This window comes from Pleurodeles waltl, chromosome 2_1 (assembly GCF_031143425.1).
Source record: "Pleurodeles waltl isolate 20211129_DDA chromosome 2_1, aPleWal1.hap1.20221129, whole genome shotgun sequence".
NCBI lineage: Eukaryota > Metazoa > Chordata > Amphibia > Caudata > Salamandridae > Pleurodeles > Pleurodeles waltl.
Window position 1 is genome coordinate 451,193,847 of NC_090438.1, and position 25,598 is coordinate 451,219,444.

Here is a 25,598-nt window from a genome sequence, read left to right on the forward strand (position 1 = left end):
GGTTCTTGTACAGTATGTAAATGGGCCTGGCAGCCCAAGAAGGAATTTGGGGATTATAATGGTAACCTAGTGCCCATAATGGGCCAGATGCAGGAAGAAAGCAAATTGCGACTTGCAATTTGCGAGTCCGTGCGACTCGCAAATTGCAAGTCGCAATTTGCTATGCAGAAAGGTGTCTCAGACACCTTATGCAACTCGCAATGGGGTCGCAAAGACCCACCTCATAAATATTTATGAGGTGGGTCGCAGTTTGCGACCCCATTGCGAGTATAGGCACTCGCTAACATGGAGGCCTGCTGTAGTCAGCAGGCCTCCATGTTAGCGACCTGCTTTTAAATAAAGCAGTTTTTTTTTTTTTTTTAAATGTAGCCCGTTGCTGCATTTAAAAAAATCCGAAACCTTTTGTTTCGGTTTTTTCAGGGCAGGGAGTGGTCCCTTGGACCACTCCCTGCCCGGAAAAAATGTTTTGGGGTCCATTCACAAAGGGGAAGGGGTCCCATGGGGACCCCTTCCCGTTTGCGAATGGGTTACCATCCACTTCAAGTGGATGGTAACTGCGACTCCATTTGCGACCGCATACGCGGTCACAAATGGAATTGCATACTATTGCGAATCGCAAATAGGAAGGGAACACCCCTTCCTATTTGCGATTCGGAAATGCATTTTGCGAGTCGGATCCGACTCGCAAAATGCATTTCAACATAGCAAAGTGGCTTTTGCGAGTCGCAAACTGCGTTTTTCGCCGTTTGCGACTCGCAAAACCCTTGTTACATCTGGCCCTAAATCACATATAGACTGCAATACAAAGTTTGTGATATACATGATTGTATGCAAATGCAATAAGGTATACATAGGCAGTACGATACGTTCGTTAAAGGTCAGAATCTCCGAACACTGGAGGGCTATTAATTTTGGGGACGAGCGCTACCCTTTAGCTTCTCATATGAAGGTTTGCCCAGCACAGGCTAAATATAAAACATTTAAATTTTTTGGCTTTGATCACTGTACAGTTAACCCCCGTGGTGGTAATAGGGAATTAGCCCTTAGGAGAAGGGAGTCGTATTGGATTTTTAAATTAAGAGCTGTAGAACAGGGTTTAAATACTGATTTTGAAATGGAGTACTTCTTGGGAGACAGTCAATGAATAGTTAAGGCTCATCTATTAGATGAGGGTGGATTACATTTTAGTACATTGTGAATGTTTTTAGGTCCAATTCTACCTATTAATTAATATATTATTAGATCTGGGATATATAATACTGGGTTTCATGTAAAGGAAAGTGGTACTTATAAAATTGGGGGCCAAATGTAGCCATAAGTTAAGATAATCAATAATAATATGTTGCTCTGATATTCTTTAGACAATAAATTCAAGGTCATTCCTTTTGTGTTGTTCTCATCATAATATGTAGGAACTAAGATATAAGCTCCTAATTTTAGGAGCGATGTGGAGCCATAACAATTGTGTGAAATAGTGGAAAAACTCTCCGTAATATGGAGTCCGTTTTCTATTTTTACTAATGAGGAATACACAGACGCTTTCCTGTTATTGTCCTTCTTTGATTTTTAATTCTGTTAATGAGAATTATACGCACGCGCGTACGGAGGTGTCCGTCTTTGACTTCTACATTGAGATACCGATATAAAACGCTGGCAGCTGAGGCACCGCGTCTTATATATACTGCAAGACGGATTCATTTGCGTACTCGCGTGGCGTTTCAATAATACATCAATAGTGGTAAGGTGGAAATTAGAGCTTAACTTTAGATAATTTAAAATATGATAATAGTGGAGAATTATAGAACTTATTTCGAATTATATTTTAGCAGAGGTCTTCATAAGGATAACTAGAGGACAAGGGATACTCTGACGTTTTTTAAGTGGAGCTTTCTTCAAAGGTAGGACTGTCGTTTGGGTTGAGTTCACATGAGTGCCATAGCAGGCATTGCTTGAATAGTAGGAGGGAAATGGTCACCCTTGAATATCATTCAGGAACAAGCTTGTCTCACAGGAGTCTGTTGAGTCACAGAAAATATTATGTTCACCTAGGTTTGCTTAATTCACTAAGGACACATATTTTGGGTCTGATGTAATTTATTATGTAAGAATTTTGGGTTCTCACAGCGCACATACTCTCACACTTATATTAGTATTTTATAATTACAAGATATACTACAAGAGTATATATGTGAATATTGTTGTAGGAGGTCCTGATGAAATCCATGGGCACTCCCGGGATGAAACACGTGTCGACAATAGGACTTTGAGATGGACGCTCATTTATGGATAATCTCGGAAAGGATTTAATTAATTTCGGATATCTATGAACATTTGGGATTTAATATTGTGCAACTGTGAAGCAACAGCATTTCTTTGTGAAAATTAGGACACTTGGACGCAATTGATTTTCATGTAAATTACATGTATTGTATCGGTCTGATGGAACTTTCTTTTGATCATGTTAAAATATGATGTAGTAATTTCTTTGATGGAACTATCTTTTGATTAGGTTAAATTGTGATGTACTAATTTTTTCGGAGTGTATATAATCTCGATGAATTATTTCTGTTGATTACATACTGACTTGTGTAGTAACTTTTTTTTTTTTTTTTTTGAATTATTGCATGTGTGCGAATACCTTAAGCAGATCATAGGTATCTTTGGGTTACCTCTTTTTGGGGAGATTGGAGGGTGCAACCCCTGTATTTGGCACCGTGCATTAAGATACGTTTTGTTGCTGTACTTAAGGTGGCAGGAGCGCCTTATCACTCGTGATTCACCCCCAAATCTAGATTACATTCATTTCTTGCTTTAGCATGTGAAATACATCTCATTCCTGGTACACTCACAGACCATGAATAAAACATAAGTTTGAGCCGCATTACCATCACCTATTGACGTCAAAGCAGCACTAATTGAGAAGATCAAGTTGTGTTTTGTAACTTTGTGCAGCTTTTGCGTCAACATATGACGGTAATGTGTAGCAAATATTGTATAAATCAGGGCCACTGTATATTTAACTTGCATTCACATGTCCCCAAACATTGCATGCAGCATATCAACAAATTTGTCACTACAGAGCATTTAAATGTGCACATTAGTCTGAATTGTACTCACCGACTGGGCCACCAATCACCACATCCAGGTGGTCCAGCAGGCCTTGCTCTCTGGCAATAAGGTCTGCCCAGCGATGCTTGAGTTGGTGGTTGTTGCACTGTCTGTTGAATATTCTCTTCAGATGGTACAGCACCTTGGACCACCTGAGCCTCCCCGCCTCCATGTGATACCCCTGTATCACCCTGCCACCAGCCTCTAACATCAGAGGGAGGACATGGCACACCAGCCAAATGAAAGCCCCCAGCTCCTCCTCACCCATTCTCCCCAGACGTGGCCTTCCCAACATGGCAAAAATAATAGGGATAGGAAAGGGTAAAGAGGAAAATACAGGGAAAGGAGGGAGGAAAATGAAACTTAAATAATCCACAAACAGCCCAACAATACCCCAACTAACAATACCCACTACACACTCCCAACAGTGCAAAGACAAAATCAGAAACAAAAAATAACAAATACACACTTACACTGATTCACTGAGACAATTACAAAAAACAACAGATGACAATTGGATTGGCACACAGGAGACAAAAGCACAGTTTGGACAGACAAAACTCACAGCACAGCCACACAGTCTAGAAGAATCACAGACTGCAAAGTGAAAGTGAAAGTACACCCACTGTACCATTTCTGTAAACAGGATATCCTAGTACATCACTTCCTCTCTCAAATGTGGTGCGTTTATATTCTGATGCGTGAAACGTTTATGCCGCATACGGGCTTTGCATAGAAGTATTTGGATGCAAATGCTTAAAATTCCCCAGCATTCAAACAACAATATATTTTTCACGGATAACCAATTTCATGGGGTGCAGTGTTGGAATTACTGCTAGGAACCAATGGGTGTATAATGGCTGTGAGCGTCATTTTTCAACGCATATGTGGTAAAATTTGATGCATATGTGTCTTTTTTGACACGTTTGTTTCAACATATCTGTCTTTAACTGTGTTTGTGTTATTTTTCTCATTTTTAAAGTACATGAAAGCTGTAATTATACAGAGATAGGCTGTTAGGGCCTGCTGTGTGTGTTCCAGTGTTTGGCCACATGTGGCAGACCACACTACCGCGGACCATTATACTCATGTTGTTGTGCCGGATTAGCACTCTTAACTGACGCAACAGCAACCCAAACATTTGGAATAAAAACTGGTATTCCCTAGTTTGAGCAGGTGGTGCATCAATAGAGGATAGCAAGGCTTCGCAACTAAATACATTCACTCCGTGAATTGGCTATTTCAATTGTTGTTGTGCCTCTGTGTGAACGTCACAAGACGTGTTTTGAATAATGTGCTTGTATGCATGTGTTGTAAATGTGGATAGCCATCAGATGCCATTCATTGTGGTACATCAGACAGGATATGTGTTTGTCATACCAGTAGCGTCTAATGCTCTGTAAACTTCCCTGACTTTGGGGACAAAACATCTCCCATGACAAACTATGCACAGGAGAAGATAGAGGACGGTTGATAATGGCAATGTTACAAGGGTAAGCCATCACATGTACAGGAATGTTGGATACCACTTCCTGGTCGCTTGTTTGTATACTACCCATGAGTCAGGCATTTGAGCATGCTAGGTAGGTACAGTGTTTGTGACACAGAGTCCCAAAACCAATCCAAAAATGTTATGTTAAACCACAGTTTGAGTTATATAAATGAACTGTTTCTCCTGTGGCAGTGGAGGACCAGCAGACCATGCTGCATGTGTTCAAATATTTCCTGTGGTTCATTGCACAAAGATGTCCCGGTCAAGTGTTTGGCCATGTGTACCCCGTGTCCGTATTAGCCTCCATGTTGTCACAGTTATGTGCAGGTCTAGTCATGAGTCTGCACTGCAAAGCAGAATTGACCTAAAGCCAAAGATAAATTGACAGTGCACATGGGGATAGTCCAGCTATGGCACTGCAGAACTTTTATAAGGCTTACAGCAGGGCAACCTTGGTGTCCTCAAAAACGTTATGGATCAGTAATATGAAACAGGCAGGTTTTATCACAACATTTGTACACAGCTTGGCCTCTAAAATTCCCACTGCAACAGGGAACATCAGAGCCTCTGTGCTGATTAATCTCACAGCTAGTCACCACGCAAGCACCATCAATAGGTTGCGGCCAATGTGAATCTGTGTGTGGACCGTCAGGGCACAAACATGTTTTGTCCTTTCATACATAGTAGCAAATGTTGTTTGTTGTGCTGGAGGCACCATACCAAATCCATGCATACAGCCATAGTACACTGTCACTGTTTGTCACTCATGAATACATGAAACCCAGACAAGGGATGGGGGCTGGATTAGGCAATTTGAATACATGCCCCAGACCAAAATATGATAAGTAAACTGAGTACACTATACTATCTGTTAGAGGATTCATCGTAAACCTACCAGACCCAATACCCAATGAGGAAAGAGAGGGCATGGAAAGCAACTATGAGACACATGTAGCTACAGGGAACTTCTATGGTTAACGCAGACAGGAACCAGTCAGGCTAACAGGATGCAGGCTCTGTCAGGAACAAACATGAACAAGGCAAATACACAGTGAGCAGACTTTGACTGGGAAAATCTGGAACACTGTGGGAACAAATCGCTGTATTTGTTCTGTGGGCTGCAATGTTACACAATTCCCCAAGAGCTGGGTTACTCAAGTAATTTATACGGCAATGCACAACAAGGATATTCAGAAAATGGCAGCTTCTAAGCAGTTCCAGGCAGCAGCAATGGCAGTGCAGGTTCAAATGGCTGGTCTGCATGGAAGTGCTCACAGGTGTGTGCAGCTTCAGTCTCTCACAAGTCCTGTAGTTGAGAATGAAGTTCAAAGGGCCAACTGGACCTTTCACATGGGAAGCAATGGATAGCTGCTTACAGGTAATATCGACTATCAGGCAGTGCATTATCGGACCTGAAGTCCATGCAGACGGATGAACTATGACTATGGCATGCCATACTGAAGAGGGAAGCACACAGGAGTCAGAATGGGAGTCTGGGTGTGTATAGATGAAGGTTATCAGGGTACAGAGAGTCTATTTACAGGGCCTCCTAGAGAAGGGTGGGCATGGACTGAAAACATGGTAGTGGTAGGACTTATTACCTGGGATGGACTGTGGATGGCATGTCTTGTGAGCAATGCTTGTCATACCTTGGGCACTCGTGCTATCCATTTTCAGCGTAGTTGGACTGCTTGTCACACATGCTCCTTGCAAAGATAGCTGATGTCACACTCACTGTTGTCAAGGGTCTGGTCATACATTCCTGTTACCAATGCAATAGCACATCCACTGCCTCATGTATGAAACACTTTTTTACCTTATGATTGATGGTGTCTTAGTTGTGTGTCATGTGCTGCAATGAACCATGTTGGCAATAAGGATGTGTGTCATAGCTGTGGTCCTCTGATTTTTCCCTTCACACGTGAAATAGACCAGACATATGTCATTTCCACTGTGTGTGATGTTGGGTGTACATTCATACCCATCAAATGTGATTTTGCTTTTTCAGTATCCTAATCTGTATTTCTGCTTTGCTCCATGAGGCTAAACTCTGATTATGATTCCTAGGAATCAGGTGATGCATAACAAATTACCCAGAGCATGATTGATTGATGAAGTGAGGTGTTTAATGATATATGGTAAGAAAGTGGTGATGGTGACTATAGTTCGAAGAAGTTTTGTACAATGTGTTGTCTCCAACGCAATCCAGAAGCAGTCTTTGGATGGTTACCCTCATGTTGACGAACAGCATCCTCCTCTTCCTCCTCTTCAGGCATTTGTGGTCTGGTTCATAGAAAGGGAATGTTCCTCCTTACACAAATGTTGTGCAGGATGGCACAGGTCAAAATGATCTTGCAGACCATTTCAGGTGAATATAAGAGGCTGCCTCCGGTGATGTCAAGGCACCTGAGTCTTGAATTCAGGATGCTAAAAGTCCTCTCTACTATGGTGCGTGTCCTCCGATGTGCCTCATTATAGGCATGCTCTGCTGCTGTGCTTGGGTTGGCAAATGGGGTCATTATCCATGGCTGGATCCCATAACCCTGATCAGCTGAAAGAAAAAATGAGTATAAATATTTGGATGTTGCTTGCACCTTGATTATCACTTTGCATGGCAGTTGTTATCTTGTGTCGTCTGTGACACATCTGTATTTGTGTCATTGTGTGGGATCCTAGGCTTCCAGGATGTCCTTTCAGCAATGGGTTGTTTATTTATCTAAACTGGTGTTATGCTGATTGACCTGATATCAGTGGTATATTTGTAAACTTGCAGTTCATTGTGTTTCTCCCATGCATTATGTCATGTGAAAGAAGTGTCCATGTGCCTTCACTGGAGGTGACATGATACTTCCACAAACAGAATTGATTCCGTGGTGGTGTTAACACGGTAGCGCTATATGGCCTGAACATACCATCCAATTCAACATATGTAATAGCAAGTGAAAAACACAGTGAGGCCCTTTGATTTGGATAGGTGACAATGTACAACACATCTCCATAAGTTTGCAGCACTGAAGTGTTCACAATTGACGATGCACAAATATCCCATGTGTGACAAGTTCTTTGCAAATCTTTTTGTGTGCCCTCACCAAGTTGGCTCTTGTGCAAACGTGTACCTACACTACTGAACCTGGTCCAGGTAAGCTGGCTAACTTGGTTGTGGGGGTGAAGGTTTAAGTGTCAGAGGGTCCATGTGCTTGTACATCTGTTGTGTATATGTGTAAGTGTCTCAATCCGTATGTGTGGCATTGTGCACTTTGCAATATTGTCACAACAATATGTGTTCTTTGCACAGACCAATTCATTATTGTTAGTGGGCAATGTCACCCCAGGAGTGATGTGAAATGTTGGTAGGGCCTCAATGTTTCCATGTCACCTTCAGTAGAGTCAGCATCATGCTATGTGTCTCATGGTGTTTGACCTGCAGCGAAACACATTACACACCCATTACAGAGTACGTATTGCTTAGAAGGGTGTGTGATTGAGTGTTATTGATGTGATATTCTAAGATTCATCTTCCAAGTTGTACTTCCAGTTAAGGCCATGTCATTGTCACTGTGTGGTTTTAAATTTTATCCCTTGTGGCTCTGGCGTGGCATCTGTTGTTATTTCCATCTTTCATTTGTCCATAGGTGTGTATCCCATTGGGTCAGTGTCTTCCTGACCACGTGTCCATGTAGTGATGCATGTGTTGTTTGTCATACAGTGTTGCTGTGCAGTGTGTATATAACTAGTTTTCTGTACTTACCAACAAGTAGGCCATTTCCATATCGTCCATCCTGGAAGTGTTGATTGATGGTGCAGTGGAAGAAGATGAATGAATCATGTACACTCCCAGGATACTTTGACACGATGTTGATGGTCAATCCCCGGTGATCCACAATGGCCTGCACATTGATGGAGTGTGTGTGCTTCCTGTTGCGGTATAGATGCTCGGTTGCAGCAGGTGGCACAATCCGTATATGTGTGGAGTCAATGGCACCAAGCACGTGCGGGAAGCCATGAATTTGATAAAAGCCATGTTTGGTCTCCTGCTCCTTCTGCTGTGTGTGAGGGAAGCTGATGTGGCGGGGTTTGAGGGAGATGATGGCATCCAATACCTTGGGTAGGAAAGCAGAGAATGAGGGCTGTGAGATCCCAGCAACCAGGGCACCAGTGATTTGAAAAGAGGCACTTACCAACTATTGGAGGACAGCTAGCAGTTTGGTCTCTGCTGGAATGATGTGGGGTGTCTGCAAGCTGGGTGCCAACTGTGGCTCAATGTGGCGCAGCAGCTGCTGTATGGCTTGCCACTTTAGTCTATACCTCTGGATGATGTCATGTTCCCTGACGCCCTGAAGGGTTGTCCTGGTCCGGAATATCCTCTCCTGCCTTCTGAGTTGCCTTTGGGGTCCCTGCTGGTGTGGTGGAAGCTGCTGCGGTTGGTCCTGTGCTCTGGGTCTTAGTGCATGCTGGATGAATAGCACCTCCATGTCTTCCTTTTGGAGCTCTGATGTTGCTTCTGTGTGTTTTCCTTAAGTACTGGTGTGTTTGCCCCATCTTAACGACTGCCCTGACCCAGGCGTTCATTTTTTTATGCAAATCGGGCTGTGTCTCATTTTTCGACTCCGCCTCCCAGCCGGGCAGCATTTTTGCACAGTTGGATAAATATGGCGCACAGGTGTTTAAGTCATTTTTTTAGATGGGAATGCCTACCTTGCATGTCATTAACGCAAGGCGGTTTCACACATCCAGAAAATGATGCACACAGAGATATTTTGAGGTTAGCGGGGTCTACCATCAAAATATGAATATGGTGTTAGTTTTGTGCCAGATTTGCGTACAAAAAATGACGCGAATCCGGCGCAAGCAGAGTATAAATATGCCCCTTCATCTCTTTAACCCCTTGGCTGCCGGGCCTTTCCCCCCTCCTGTGTGAAGCCTTTTTTTGGCTATTTGGGGCAGTTCTCGCTTAGGCCCTCATAACTTTTTGTTCACATAAGCTACCCACGTCAAATTTGCGTCCTTTTTTTCCAACATCCTAGGGATTCTAGAGGTACCCAGACTTTGTGGGTTCCCCAGAAGGAGGCCAAGAAATTAGCCAAAATACAGTGAAAATGTCATTTTGTTTAAAAAAAAAAATGGGAAAAAAGGGCTGCAGAAGAAGGCTTGTGGTTTTTTCCCTGAAAATAGCATCAACAAAGGGTTTGCGGTGCTAAAATCACCAGCTTCCCATCTTTCAGGAACAGGCAGACTTAAATCAGAAAACCATATTTTTCAACACAATTGTGGCATTTTACTGGGACATACCCCATTTTATGATTTTGTGTGCTTTTAGCCTCCTTCCAGTCAGTGACAGAAATGGGCATGAAACCAATGCTGGATCCTAGAAACCGAAACATTTCGGAAAAGTAGACAAAATTCTGAATTCAGCAAGGGGTAAATTGTGTAGATCCTGCAAGGGTTTCCTACAGAAAATAACAACTGGAAAAAAAAAACATATTGAAATTGAGGTGAAAAAAACTGCCATTTCTCTCTACGTTTTACTCTGTAACTTTTTCCTGCAACGTGGACACATCCCATTTTTTGACAGAAAACAGAGGTGTTTTTTGCAAAGTGCCTAGCTGTAGATTTTGGCCTCTAGCTCAGCCGGCACCTAAAGAAACCTACCAAACCTGTGCATTTTTGAAAACTAGAGTCCTAGGGGAACCCAAGATGGGGTGACTTGTGGGGCTCTGACCAGGTTCTGTTACCCAGAATCCTTTACAAACCTCAAAAGTTGGCTAAAAAAACACTTTTTCCTCACATTTCGGTGACAGAAAGTTCTGGAATCTAAGAGGAGCCACAAATTTCATTCCACCCAGCATTCCTCCAAGTCTCCCGACAAAAATGATACCTCACTTGTGTGGGTAGGCCTAGCGCCCGCGACAGGAAATGCCCCAAAACACAACGTGGACACATCCCATTTTTTGACAGAAAACAGAGGTGTTTTTTGCAAAGTGCCTACCTGTAGATTTTGGCCTTTAGCTCAGCCGACACCTAGGGAAACCTACCAAACATGTGCATTTTTGAAAACTAGAGACCTAGGGGAATCCGGGATGGGGTGACTTGTGGGGCTCTGACCAGGTTCTGTTACCCAGAATCCTTTGCAAACCTCAAAATCTGGCTAAAAAAACAAATTTTCCTCACATTTCGGTGACAGAAAGTTCTGGAATCTGAAAAGAGTCACAAATTTCCTTCCACCCAGCGTTCCCCCATGTCTCCCAATAAAAATGATACCTCACTTGTGTGGGTAGGCCTAGCGCCCGCGACAGGAAATGCCCCAAAACACAATGTGGACACATCCCATTTTTTGACAGAAAACAGAGGTGTTTTTTGCAAATTGCCTACCTGTAGATTTTGGCCTCTAGCTCAGCCGGCACCTAGGGAAACCTAACAAACCTGTGCATTTTTTAAAACTAGAGACCTAGGGGAATCCAAGATGGGGTGACTTGTGGGGCTCTGATCAGGTTCTGTTACCCAGAATCCTTTGCAAATCTCAAAATTTGGCTAAAAAAACACATTTTCCTCACATTTTGGTGACAGAAAGTTCTGGAATCTAAAAGGAGCCACACATTTCCTTCCACCCAGCGTTCCCCCAAGTCTCCCGGTAAAAATGATACCTCACTTGTGTGGGTGGGCCAGGTGCCTGCAACAGAATAAGGCCAAAACCTTGTAGATATAGAGTGGATAGCGCAGCGAGTTGATAAGGACATATTCTTCTTTTATGCATCTTTAGGCTGACTCTGCTTTGGGGGCCCACACAAGTGAGGTGTCATTTTACTCGGGAGACTGAGGGGAATGCTGGGGAGTAGGAATTTTGTGCTGGAGCATTGATCGTACAAACGAAAGTCAGGAAAATATGCTTTTTGAAGCAAATTTTGAGGTTTGCAGAGGAGTCTGGGTAAGAAAATGTTGGGGGATCCATGCAAGCCACACCTCCCTGGACTCCTTGGGGTGTCTAGTTTGAAAATATTTCTGGGTTTGGTAGGTTTCCCTAGATGAAGGCCGCACCCAATACCAAAAACATAGGTGCCCCCTCACCCCCAAACACAGGTAGTTTTGTAATATATCATTTTGATGTGTCCACATACGTCTGTGATGAGCCAAACACTAAAATTGTGAAAAGAAACGCACTTAGGTTATGTGAAAAAGACCCCTCACCCACCAACCAAGTTGGTGGCATGCTTCATCATCGGGGTCCCACCCGAAGCACCTAGCGTGTCACAGGTGTGCTGCGATGCCTGATTACAGCAGAGCAGGTTTTGTCATTTTTACCACACACACTGGTTGGATTTGGCACGAGGGTGAGTGATGGTTCAGTGGATCAAATTTTATTAACAAGAGATTTCACAAAAATGAAATGCACTGTTAATAACTGAAAGGCCAAAAAACGGAACCAATGACTCACAGCTTGTAAGCTGTAAAACCACGGCAAGGCGCCAACCGCTTTACATTCCATTCACACACCTTTCATACATGACACGCAGAAGACCATTCACACCGCCAGCCACGGGCCCAGCACATTACAACACTCACATCGACAGACATTGCCACTCAAGGGCCCATCACTTACATACGCCCACATGCCTGATACAAAAATCACACCAGCTGATGGGAGTGTGTGGACTGGTGTTTGGCTGGCAGTGTGTTGCAGTAGCCAACAGCAAGTCAATATGTACACTATGTACACCCTCAGCCAAGCCCCACTCCACACACAATTTCATCACTTTTTTTGTTTGTTTTTTAAACAAAGAAACCCCTAACTAATTAGAAATAATTACAAAACTACAAACACAAAAGCTCTAACTAAGTACATGACAGAAATGCTAACCATGAAACTGAACACATGAAAATACAAAACAGACATGAGTTTACACTCATGGTTGTTCCCAGTAATTCTTCTGGGTGTGGTAATTCTTAAAACAACCACCCACACACAGCCCAGGCTTTGAAGGACAATCTGGGCAGTACATTAGAGTCTCCCTCCGGATACCTCTTTGAAAACACACTCTACATTTCTTAGCTGGAAAGTCTTTTTTGGGTGTGGGAGGAATGTGCTCAGCAAAGTGAGGATCTTTCAATCTAGCCACATCCTCCACCACTGCTTCTCTAGGAACTCTGGCCTGTTCTACCACAATAAGGCTCTCTATCACTGACTCCTGAAATTTCACAAATGTCATCTTTGACTCTGGAGACCTATCCTTAAACACAAAAAGCATTAAAAGTTGCTAAGTGGAAGAGGTGAATTGCTAATTTCTTATACCAAACGTAAGACTTACAAATAGCAGTATAAGGTTCCAACCTCTGATCAACTCTATCTACACCTCCCATGTGCTTATTCTAATCTAAAATGCACACAGGTTTGCGCACTTCAGCAACCTGGCCCCAAGCAGTCACGGGGGAAGTACTCTCATCATGGATGGTACTTAGCATGTAGACATCCCTCCTGTCTGAAAATTTGAAAGCTAGCAGCTCATCATTCCGCAAGGCACTGCACTGTCCCCTCTCAAGTTTTTTACAGACAAGCTCCCTTGGATAGTCTTTCCGATTACAACGAATTGTGCCACAAGCAACAGTGTCCACTCTAAACAATTCCTTGAACAACTGCACTCCAGTGTAAAAGTTATCTACATACAAATGGTGACCCTTGTTGAACAGTTGTCTACTAAGTTCCCACACAATTTTCTCAGTAACTTCAAAAGTGGGAGGACAACCAGGGGTCAATACTGGAATCCCTACCAGTGTAGACACGGAAATTATACACATCCTGTACTACTTTCAGACAGCATATACAATTGAATTCCACATCGTGCCCTCTTGCCAGGAATGTACTGCCTAAAAACCAAACGACCCTTGAGGAGGAACAAAGACTCGTCCACAGCTATTTCTTTGCCTGGAACATAGACCTCTGAAAACCGATCTACAAAATGATCAAGGACAGGCCTAATCTTAAAAAGACGGTCAGAATCAGGGTGATCTCGTGGCAAGGCTAATGCATTGTCAATAAAATGCAGCATCCTAAGAAGAAGCAAATACCGATTACGACTCATTGTTGCAGGAAATATAGCTGTTGCCATCAAGGGACTGGTAGTCCAATAAGAAGCCAGTGCCGGCTTCCTTATCAACCCCATCAAAAGAGTCAAACCTAAAAACCTTTTCATATCCTTTAAAAATTAATGTGAGTCCACTGGGCAGCTCTAGAGTGCGGCCTAAGTCTAGCAGTGTTGTCCCTCAAATACTGCTCCGCATACAAATTAGTCTGCTCAACAATCTCTTCCAAAAACACATCATCCTCAAATAACTCAAAGAAATTGACAGGCAAAAAGTTCTCAGTATTGACTCTACTCCCCGGGAGACCAGTAAAGGCAGGCAACTCTGGCTGCTCCATGTTTGGGGCAACCCAGAGTTCAGGTCTTCTAATGGGAAACCTTTCAGCCCCTGGTTGCTGCACTAATGGCACATCAGTGTCCTCCTCTGAAACAGGCCCTTCATCTCCACTGAGTGTGGCTTCCTCATCAGAAAATTCCTCTCCGGCAGAAACTTCACTGCCAGAATCCCTCACTTCCTCCTCTGCCTCAGATGCAGAGTCTGTCTCATAATCATGATCAGACAATGACTCAAAAAGCATACCAACCGCCTGCTGAGCGGTCATCCTGCGGCTAGCCATGATATTTCCTACGAAAATTAACTGGACAAATGCACCACCAACAACCAGCACTGTGTAAGATAAGTAATAAAGTGTAGCTTTATTAGTAAGAGTTATAAACTCAAAAACTATACCGCTCACTTGCCTGAAAAAACTTGAATCACCAGTAACTACTCTGCACAGACACAGCAATCACCAATGATATCCCACTAAAAAGAAAGAAAGGAAAGCAAATTAGAAATAACGCAACACAAATATCATTGTGCACAAATCTAAGGACAATTTCACACAAACCTGCATGTAGTACACCACCTACAAACATGTCATTCATGCATGGCAACAATACTCCTTTGGAGTAAATTGTTTTTACTTACCTAAAACATACAACTATGCAAACCGCAGGTCAACCACCGCCAAAACCGCTAGGAGCCACAGCAAAGAAAGCAAAAGCTTTGAACTAGAACAAAAAGGAGGAAAAAAATTATCACAAATGCAAATACTTCGTCAGTTGACAAACATCCCACCATCAAGCATTTAGAAATTGGTGCCTAGGTGGATTCTGCCATAGGGGCAGATGGGCCTACTAAAAAATAGGCCTATCTGCCCCAAAGAGGGCAGAAAATACCTTTAGTAGTGTGTCCCCAAGGGCCCACGCCCAAACAAAAAAACAAACCACACACACACACACTATCCCTGGTGCATACGTGGCTTCTGCCCCCCTTGGGGGCAGATGGGCCTAAAACAAAATAGGCCCATCTGCCCCCAAGAAATGGCCAACAGTTCAATGCCCCCCTTGGGGGGGTGCCCCTTGCCCAAGGGGATGCCCCTACATAAATAAGCATATTTTAAAAAATCCCTGGCGTTCTAGTGGTTTCTGCCCCCCTTGGGGGCAGATCAGCCTAAAAATAATAGGCTGATCTGTCCCCAAGGGGGGCAAAAATGGCCTTGGTACACGTGCCCCCAAAGGAGGGGCCACCCTTGCCCAAGGGGCAGCCCCCCTCCACTAACACACACACACACACTATCCCTGGTGTCTAAATGGCTTCTGCCCCCCTTGGGTGCAGATGGGCCTAAAAACAAATAGGCCCATCTGCCCACAAGGGGGGCAGAAATGGCCAACAGTTCAATGCCCCCCTTGGGGGGGGGGCCCTTGCCCAAGGGGATGCCCCCCCACATAAATAAACATATTTAAAAAAATCCCTGGTGTTCTAGTGGTTTCTGCCCCCCTTGGGGGCAGATGAGCCTTAACATAATAGGCCAATCTGTCCCCAAGGGGGGCTGAAATGGCCTTGGTTTACGTGCCCCCAAAGGGGGGCGACCCTTGCCCAAGGGGTTGCTACCCCTCCACTAACACACACACACACTATCCCTGGTGTCTAAGTGGCTTCTTCCCCCCTTGGGGGCAGATCAGCCTAAAAATAATACGCCGCTCTGCCCCCAAGGGGGGCAGAAATGGGCAACATAAACATGCCCCCAAAAGGGAGCGACCCTTGCCCAAGGGGCCGCTCCCAAACACAAACATTTCACATCCAAATAAATAAAAAAAAATCCCTGGCGTCTAGTGGGCATTCCTGCTGCCCGATCGCAATGCGATTGGGCAGCAGGAATGCTCAAAGAGACACCGGGGGAAAGGAAAAGCCTTTCCTTTCCCCCGGTGCCTCTTTGGCCCAAACCCCCCACCCGCCGGAGGAGAAACTTACCTGTTTCTCCTGCTTCCAGTGCGACCAGCAGTGGGTAATGAGGTCAGCGTGCGCTGATGTCATTACGGGGGTGGAAGGGGAAGGTCTTCCCCTTCCATCCCCGCCTTGGGGGGCTGGGGGGAACACCACGGAGGGAGCGCTAGCATTCCCTCTGGGCTCCGTGCAGAAGACGTAATGGTTATGTCCTCAGCACAGGAGCACTGTGCCGCGGGACGTAACCATTACGCTCGCGGCACAGAAGGGGTTAAGGAAACTCCTTGTGCGCCAAAAATCAATGCACAGCCTACCCTGCAATGAGAAAATCATTGCACAGTCGAACCAGAATGACGCAGCCTGACTTCCTGAGTTAAGATCAATGCAGCGCCTGCCTTGCGACTGGAAATTCAACGCACAGCCCTACCGAATCATCGCACAGCTGAGCCAGAACGATGCAGCCTGACTTCCTGAGTGAAGAATCGACGCAGTGTCTGTTGTGTGACTTGTGACTTCTTCCCGCACACCTAGAATTTTTATGAGCATCATCCTTGGCCGTCAAAAAGAACCTGCATCACAGTGAGGATCCAAGACTGTGCACCAGAAATCGATACAAAGCCCCTTGCAGTGTGGAAAAAAATGACGCTTTGTCCGTGCCGTGTTGGAAAATCCGACACCCACCTTATTTTTCCATGCATCTCCTCCTCTGTGGTCTCCGTGCATGTAATTTTGACACTAACAAGGTACTTTGTGCACACAAGAGACAACTGTTGATTTTTAACACTCAAGACTCTTTTTAAACTTGCAAAAGTGATATCTCAACTTGTGCTTATTGATCGTTTTGACCGTAATTTAACCAGATAAATATCTTATATTTTTCTAAACCCGTGTGGTGTATTTCTCTGGTGTTTTCACTGTATTATTGCATGATTTATTGCACAAATACTTTACACATTGCCTTCTAAGTTAAGTTTGACTGCTCAGTGCCAAGCTAGCAGAGTTTGGGCACAAGATCATTTGGATTGTGTGGGACTTACCCTGAATAGGATTATGGTCCCTATTTAGACAAAGGTGTATACCTCTGCTAACTAGAGACCCCATTTCTAACAACCACCGTCTGTCAGGCAAGACACCTCCACTCAGGATCAGAAGCAAGCCTTCAGTGAGGACTCCATTAATGCAAGTCCAGATGATTAGAAGCCAGCTGGTCCATCTGGTCTGTCTGGCCAGACAGCTCCAGTGAGTCAAACTCAGCCCACCCCTACACTTCCCACCACAGCTACAACAACATCTCAGCTTGAGGACACCTCCATGTCCTGTGCACTGATGAGGTACACACCAATCCTCTGCCACTAGTCCTGGCTGCTGTTGAGATGCCAACAACAGAGTCATCAATTCTGCTAGGACCCAGTGGGACAGGGTGCACTTCCTGAAAGGCACATGCTAGTCGGGATAGGGGCCAGGGGATGGAATCTGTGGGCCAGTCAAGGGAGGCCACTGGGGGTTTTGTGAACCAGACCACCATTGAACGTGTCTTGGGATCAGTGCAATGGTCCTCAGATAGGATGGTTATGTTGTAACTGAGCTCCAGGCAATCAAGGAGGTGCAGAGGGAGCATCTATTGGCATTACAGAACCCAAATGAAACAATGAGTTCCCTGATTGGGGTGCTGTTTTACATCTATCAACACATGTGCATGGCTTTTCTCATTACATATGTCTTTGCAAAGTGCACTACTGGCAGCCATAGACAGGGAGGCCCTGCCACATGAGGAGCCTGCTCCTCTGTTTTGCTTTACTGCAAACTAAGAAGAAACACACAAATACTGAAAGGGATTTCTGGTATGCAACCCTCTCAGTCTGAGAAATACATGTATCAAGGCACTTTGAAAGGTTTGAATAAAAAGGTCAATTATGTACAACACAAGTGCACATTTGGAGAAAGTCACACTAGTGAAATAAAAGTGTACTGCATTACTTTAAACTGAGAGGAAACATCAATTTTTTGTCTGAGTAATATATTTATTAATTCACTGTTTCAGGTTCGAATAGAGAGAGCATGTAGGTCAAATTCAGCAACACGAATACACTTCTAAAAATAATCACAGCAGTAGAATAATAATGCTCATAATAACAAACAATAAAAATACACTACTTTCATCATGGATTATATATCTGCATATATAGTGAATATATATGCATGCACAATGCAAAGCTAGAACTAATAATCAAAAAATAATTCATCACCATGGGGTTCGCTCGCTTCATCTCTTTGCCGCAACAGGCAGTGAACCCAGTCAACGGTGAAGAGAGAACTACCCTCAAAGGAGTGACGGGGGTAGAGGCTTCCCTTTCCTCCTGAGTTCAATATTCCCACAGTCGTCTAGTTTCCTCCTCTTATATACTTTAAATAAGCCGGGGGTGGAGAATTCTAGAAATCCTCCCTCCCATCCAGTGAGTTGTTGTTCAAACGCTGGCCAAAGCAGATTGTTTTTGAGAAGGGCACATTGATGATTTGCCACATCAAAGGTGCTCTTCCAAGACCAAATCGTTCCTTGCTGTACCATAAACATCCTCCTGGTCCTTATCTAACTCACACCCCTCAATGTTATGTACTAGCCCTTGATGAGAAAGATCACAAAGATTGAAAACATGAGTGAAAAACAAATTGTATAACTTGTGCATGAAAAAATACCTGCACCTCTACATGACGATGGCTGCAGCTACATTAAGCACTAAATGGAGTCTGTAATCAGATTGGATCTGGTGGTCACCAATGTGATGGTGTGGGAAGCTAATCTAAGCACAAAATGGAGTCAGTGGTCAAGATGGAGCAGTGGTTAAATACAGATATATTTACATCCTCACACCACAGTCCCTGCACCTGTGCACCCCCTCCTCCCAGGCGGGGATGGTCATCTGGACCGGCAGGAGAGGACAGAAAAACCAATACCAACACCTCCACGAGTCGCAAAACCTAATTTCCTCTTGTGTGTGTCTACCATTCACTCTGTGCAATATTTCAATGACACATTTACATTTTCTGAGGACAGTTGTATCTTAGTCATTGGACTCCAACTACTCTTTGGCTCTACTACTATGTTTCTGTCCAACATGATAGACTTTATTTGTTCATTTAAGCTTTCTTTGATTCACCTTCATTTTTGAGTCATGGTAATAAATATTGTGGACACAGACTAGAAGACTCTTGTTGGTTTATTTTTGCCCTTTCATTTGTCATGTCTGTCTTCCATCATCATGTTGCCAAATCTTTTGAACATTCATTTGCCAAAAAATGTAGAAATGACAAAGAGGTAACATGTTAATCAATTTATTCAAAGAAAACAGACTATATTTAGTGCTTTCATATGTTGGCAATAAGGCTTTTTAGAACTGAAATCCGGGATTCAATAACCAGGCCTAACCCCAATAGTCTGCGCCATTCAGGGTTATACGCTCCACGATCTTGACACCATGGAGAAATCGGAAAATGTTATGGTATCAAAGAAAATAGGCAAATTATCACTAATGCATCACCTCAGATGGAGCCATAAACCCTGCTCTCACAATAGGAATCCCAGATCAATAACATCAAAAGTCTACATCATGACAGTAACAATATTTGAGGTCAAATGACCATTACAGGACACTGTGGCAGTATCTGGTGCAATGACACATTCACTAATCAGTGGTGTGCTAGCAAACATTTCTATCATCTATGAGGAAACACAGCTATCCCCACTGTCCAAAAACTGAAGATTGAGCCAATGTAAAATAAAAACAGTATGCTTGGACTTGACAAACACATGTGGTTTGAGTAAGTCAAGTGATACATATGTCCTTGATTGCAGCATCTCACAAAAAATAGGTCTGATACAATCTTCTGAACTTCCATACTATCATAGTGTAAGTTGTCTCTGGAAAACATTTGTACATCCTAAGTGGGTGTCTGTCCCAGAATCAAAACATGTTCAGTTTGTACTTTTAAACAACAACATATTACAGCAAATTTCACAACTCTGAAATGACCATAAGAAGATGAGATGGTGAAGTACCCTGAAGTAGAATAATAAGGGACAATTAATTTGACCACATATTAAATTAAACTCAATTGACAAGTCATGATGACACACATACTTAGCACCAGCACAGTTAATCTCTGTCAATGACCAAAACACTCAATATAAAGAAACTCTGATCCAAACTCTGATCTACTAACTACTTTGCTTTGAACATTCCTGCACTGACCATTCCTAACAAATTACCTAAGCATACAGATCTCTTCCCTCTGTCACAAGTTGTACTGACGTTGGAGATTACAATTTGTAAAGGTAGTTATACTCAGTTGAAGAAGTGATTAATCAGATCTTGATGTACGTCAATTCCTTCTTTATCACTTTAATCTTCATTGGGCATTTCAACATCCCCTCATGGAGGCTCATCACCATCTCTCTCCTCTCTAATTACAGGGATGTTCCTCCACAGGGTGATGTTATGGAGAAGGTAGCAGGCACACTTTATGGGATGAGTAGAGGAAAGCTCCACCGAGCTTGTCAAAGCAACTAAACCTGGCCTTCAGGTGCTCGAAAGGCCACTGCACTGGCCTCATTGTTCTTCCATGGGCCTCAAAGAAGTGAACTTTCACTGGTGTCTTTGGATTCCTCAGCTGTGCTAATAACGGTCAGTAAGGATACTCTTGAGTCTGCTACATGGAAGCAGCACATCAACAGCTTTCTCACATATCAAACCATTGTTCCTTCCTAAACTAAGGTTCAGGCAAAAGATCCTCAAGTCATATTGCACTTACGAACAAGCCAGGCCTCTTTGGTACAAGCTGTGACATCTGCATGGATATGTAGCTGTTCCGTAGTATGAATGAATCATTTGTTGACCCAGAGAAGTGGGCACACACACTTCAGATGTATAAGTCCGGTAAGCAGACAATCGGGGTCATTCTGACCTTGGCGGTAAAAGGGCCATACCGCCGGTCAGAACTCCGCCATACTACCGCCGCGTCCGCGGTAAACCGCCACGGTCATTCTGACCACCAACTGTGAATCCGCCAAAAACCCGACATCCAAGGAAGGCCGCCGTATCAGCGGGCCGCGGAAAACTGGAGATGACCAAACCTCCACCGCCACGCCAACACAAACACGCCCATGCCATTCTGACCCACCAATCCACGCAGCGGTCTTTCAACCGCGGTATTCCATTGGCGGTACACACCGCCGCGCTCAAAATACACACACAGCTCCAAAACACTGCCACATTGGGCAATTTGAAATACACACACCTGACACACATACCAACAACACTCCCACACATCCATACAAGTATAAAACACACACCCACATCACCCACAAACCCCTACGACCGAAGATCAGAGACGAAGGAGAGAGAGACACATCACAGAATAGAGAGCTACATCACACAGAGGCACACTACACCATCACACACACCACATAGAAGCACAAAGCACCACACACCAACACACTCATCACCATATATACCACCCCACACCTCATCCACACCACCCCATGGCACCCCAAAGGCACCCTCGCTTTTCGGACCAAGAACTCCGGGTCATGGTGGAGGAAATCATAAGAGTTGAACCGCAGCTCTTCGGCTCACAGGTGCAGCACACCACCATAGCCAGGAAGGCGGAGCTATGGCAGCGGATCGTGGACAGGGTTAACGCGGTGGGACAGCATCCCAGAAATAGAGACGACATCCGCAAACGCTGGAACGACTTAAGGGGAAAGGTGCGCTCGATGGTCTCGCGACACAACATCGCAGTGCAGAAGACTGGCGGGGGACCCCCACCCACTCCTCCCGAATTCACAGCATGGGAGCAAGAGGTACTAAACATCCTGCATCCTGATGGCCTCGCTGGAGTACACGGAGGAATGGACTCTGGTAAGTACAATCTCAACTACTTCCCCCCCCCCCCCCCCCCAGCATGCTAACCCCCACCACCACCCTCACCCCCAACCCCCATCACACATCCTCCCTGAGAATGTCTCTCCAGCACAACCCACCCAACACCAACCCCTGCATGCCCCCACAAACTATGGACACCCATCACCTAAGCATGACCACTGCACATACCACCCCCCCAACGCCCCCACAACACCTCCCCCAAGGGAATGGCAGCACTGGGGGACAAGGGCACCAATCAATGGCACGCAATAGCACACACAGAAACAATAACCATACTCTCTTACCCCATGCAGGACCCGAACGCCAACACACCGGCCAGGAGGGTCCAGAAATGTCCATCCCCCCCCCGGAAGAGGCACCCAGCGATGACAGCAGCTCTGTCGACCTGGAACCTGATGACCAGCCCGGACCATCGGGGACCTCTGGACAGTGGGTTCCCCACACACAGGCCACAGCAGACCCAACCCCCTCTGGGAACAACAGCACAGCTCCCACCCAGCGGGCCCATGCCTCTGTCTCTAGGACAGGTCAATCAGCGGTGTGTCTGCCACTACAGGGCACCCAGGCTAACCCACCACCCCAACAACAACAGGGACCTGGGGGCAGTGGTAGTGGGCACACCGTCCAGGGGACAGAGGCCCAGGGAAACAGGGCAACTCGGAGGGCTGCTGTGCGACAGGGGGGGGGAGGAGAGGCCCAGGGAACCCACTCTCCAAGAGGCCCTCACCACCATCATGGCAGCCTACCACCACTCCCAAGAGACGATGGCGACGGTACTGGCCAGGTTCCAGGAGATCCAGGCACTGCAGGAGGAACGCTACCTGGGGTTCACCAATCAACTCACAAACATCTCTACCGCTATGGGGAGCATAGTCCAGGCCCTCAACCGTATAGAAGACACGTTGTGGGACCGTGTGGCACCACACAGGGCCCCTGTCCCTAGCCAGGAACAGCCTACCACCTCCGCCGGCGCTAGTGGACAGGAGGCCCCACCACAACGACAGGCCACCAGAACCCCACCTCCTGCTGAAGAACCACCACCCCGCAAGAGGAGCCTGAGATCAAAGAAATCGACAGAGTAGGATGTCAAGACCCCCGCCAGCATGAGACCCCCCCCTGAAGTCATCCCACTGTCCCACATTGCCACCCTGTCCAACCTTGAACTGCCCCTGCTCCATCCTTCCACAGGCATATGGACAATGCACCTGTGAGACTGAGAACTGGACTCTGCCATGGCCATTACTCCACCCCCACCCATCACCGTGTTTATATCATGTAACATTATCTAGCACAAAAAATAAATCACTCAATGCACTTAAATCAAACAGGAGTCAGGCTGTATTATTTACAAATGTATAACACATTACCGATCAATTATGTTCTGTTAACTTTGTGCTGAACACATACCGAGATTAATAAGCATTAGTCCATGGGCTAACCATGCAGTTGTCACGGAGTGGGTCATACAGCACTGAAAAGGGAAGGGAAAATCAAACATCAGTTTTAAAGAACTGGGGGGTCATAGACAAAGCTGAGAAGCAGGAGGCTTGCAGGAAAAGTAAAATGGCGTGCTTGATTCTTACCTGTGTGCTAGTGAAAATACTGTTGGATAACTCTGTCCCTGTTGTCTGTGTCGTCCTCTGAGTCTTCCTCCTCTTCACTCTCCGCAGGCTCCACAGCTGCTTCAACACCACCATCTGGACCATCCTCCTGCAGGAAAGGCACCTGACGTCGCAATGCCAGATTGTGAAGCATACAGCAGGCCACGATGATCTGGCACACCTTCTTTGGTGAGTACATCAGGGATCCCCCTGTCATATGCAGACACCTAAACCTGGCCTTCAGAACCCCAAAGGTCCTTTCTATGATCCTCCTAGTTCGCCCATGGGCCTCATTGTACCGTTCCTCAGCCCTGGTCCGGGGATTCCTCACTGGGGTCAATAGCCAAGGCAGGTTGGGGTAACCAGAGTCACCTTTTAGCCACACACGGTGTCTCTGTAGCTGTTCCATCACATAAGGGATGCTGCTATTACGCATCACATACGCGTCATGCACTGAACCAAGGAACATTGCATTCACATGGGAGATGTACTGGTCAGCCAAACAGACCACCTGGACGTTCATAGAATGGTAACTCTTCCTGTTTCTGTACACCTGCTCATCGTCTTTTGGGGGGACTAAGGCTATATGGGTCCCATCAATGGCACCAATTATGTTGGGAATATGTCCAAGGGCATAAAAATCACCCTTCACAGTGGGCAAATCAACCTCCTCTGGGAATATGATGTATCTCCGCATGTGTTTCGTCAGGGCAGACAACACTCTAGACAAAACCTTAGAAAACATTGGCTGAGACATTCCAGATGACATGGCCACTGTTGTCTGGAATGAGCCACTTGCAAGAAAATGGAGGACTGACAGCACCTGCACCAGAGGGGGAATTCCTGTGGGTTGGCAGATGGGGGACATCAGGGCTGGCTCCAGCTGGGCACAAAGTTCATGGATAGTGGCATGGTCAAGTCGGTATCGTAGTATGATGTGGCGTTCTTCCATTGTCGACAGGTCCACCAGCGGTCGGTACACGCGAGGATTCATCCTTCTCCTCGCAAATCCCAGCGGACGGTGCCTAGGAAGGACAACATGGAGCACAGAGTCAAGATAATCACTGGTACGTTCACCACTGCTTGCATGGCACACGGTTATCTAGGTATTGAAAGGCGTGTATGTGTGGCAATGCCAGGCCTAGGCCTGTGTGTCGCAGTAGAGATTATGCCATGTCGGCCCTTGAAATGGCGGCTGCCTGACCTGTGAAGTGGGACAATGAGATGTGAGGTTACTGCGCTGGCGGGGCACACCGTGGCGGTAGGCGGTCGAAGACCGCTATACGGAGCCGCATTGGACAACATTGAAGCCTATGGGTTTCAGGAGCCAATGACGATGTGCGCCGGCGGTCGCGGTACGCACCGCCGCGGTACGCACCGCCGCGGGCGTGACCGCCATTTTCTATCTGCTTAATCACTCGAGACCTGATCATCCACAGGAGAGGACCTATACTGCAAGTGCTGCTGTGAACTCGGTCTGGAAGTGACAATGGCTGCTGCGACTGGGGAAAGGGCCCCTGCCTTCACGTCTGAAGAGTTGGAGAAGCTCGTGGATGGGGTCCTCCCCCAGTATGCCTTACTCTACGGTCCTCCAGACCAACAGGTGAGTACACCGGGTGCACATGGAATGGGCGATGCCTGTGTGGAGTGGGGTGGATGTAAGTTGGTGGGGTGGGGGGCGAATGAGGAGTGCAACGCACGACAGATGAGAGCATGTGCTATATTGCAAGGTTGGGGAGGGGGGGCCAATCACATCTAACATGCAGTAAGTTGATGAATGTTTCCTTCCCACCCTGTACATGTCACATAGGTCAGCGCCCATCAGAAAGTCGAGATTTGGCGTGCCATCGCCAAGGAAGTCCGGGCCCTGGGAGTCCACGTCAGACGGGGCACCCACTGCCGCAAGAGGTGGGAGGACATCTGCCGCGGAACCAGGAAGACCGCCGAGTCACTGCTGGGGATGGCCTCCCAACCTAGGAGGGGTGCCAGTCGTACCCTGACCCCCCTGATGTCCCGGATCCTGGCGGTGGCCTACCCTGATTTGGATGGGCGCTTGAGAGCATCACAGCAGACACAAGGGGGTGAGTATCAGCACATTCAGCTATCTTTCTGCGCAGT

General features: G+C 45.8%; 1 long non-coding RNA gene across 1 annotated transcript in view; it reads left to right on the top strand.

The window, feature by feature from the left end:
* The first annotated feature begins 1,637 nt into the window (after positions 1 to 1,637).
* The window catches only part of LOC138265449 (uncharacterized), a 35,445-nt gene continuing 11,484 nt past the window's right edge, over positions 1,638 to 25,598 (top strand). Inside the window, exon 1 of the long non-coding RNA XR_011199366.1 lies at positions 1,638 to 1,738. This is a non-coding gene — a long non-coding RNA (uncharacterized lncRNA). The remainder of the gene's footprint in view (positions 1,739 to 25,598) is intronic.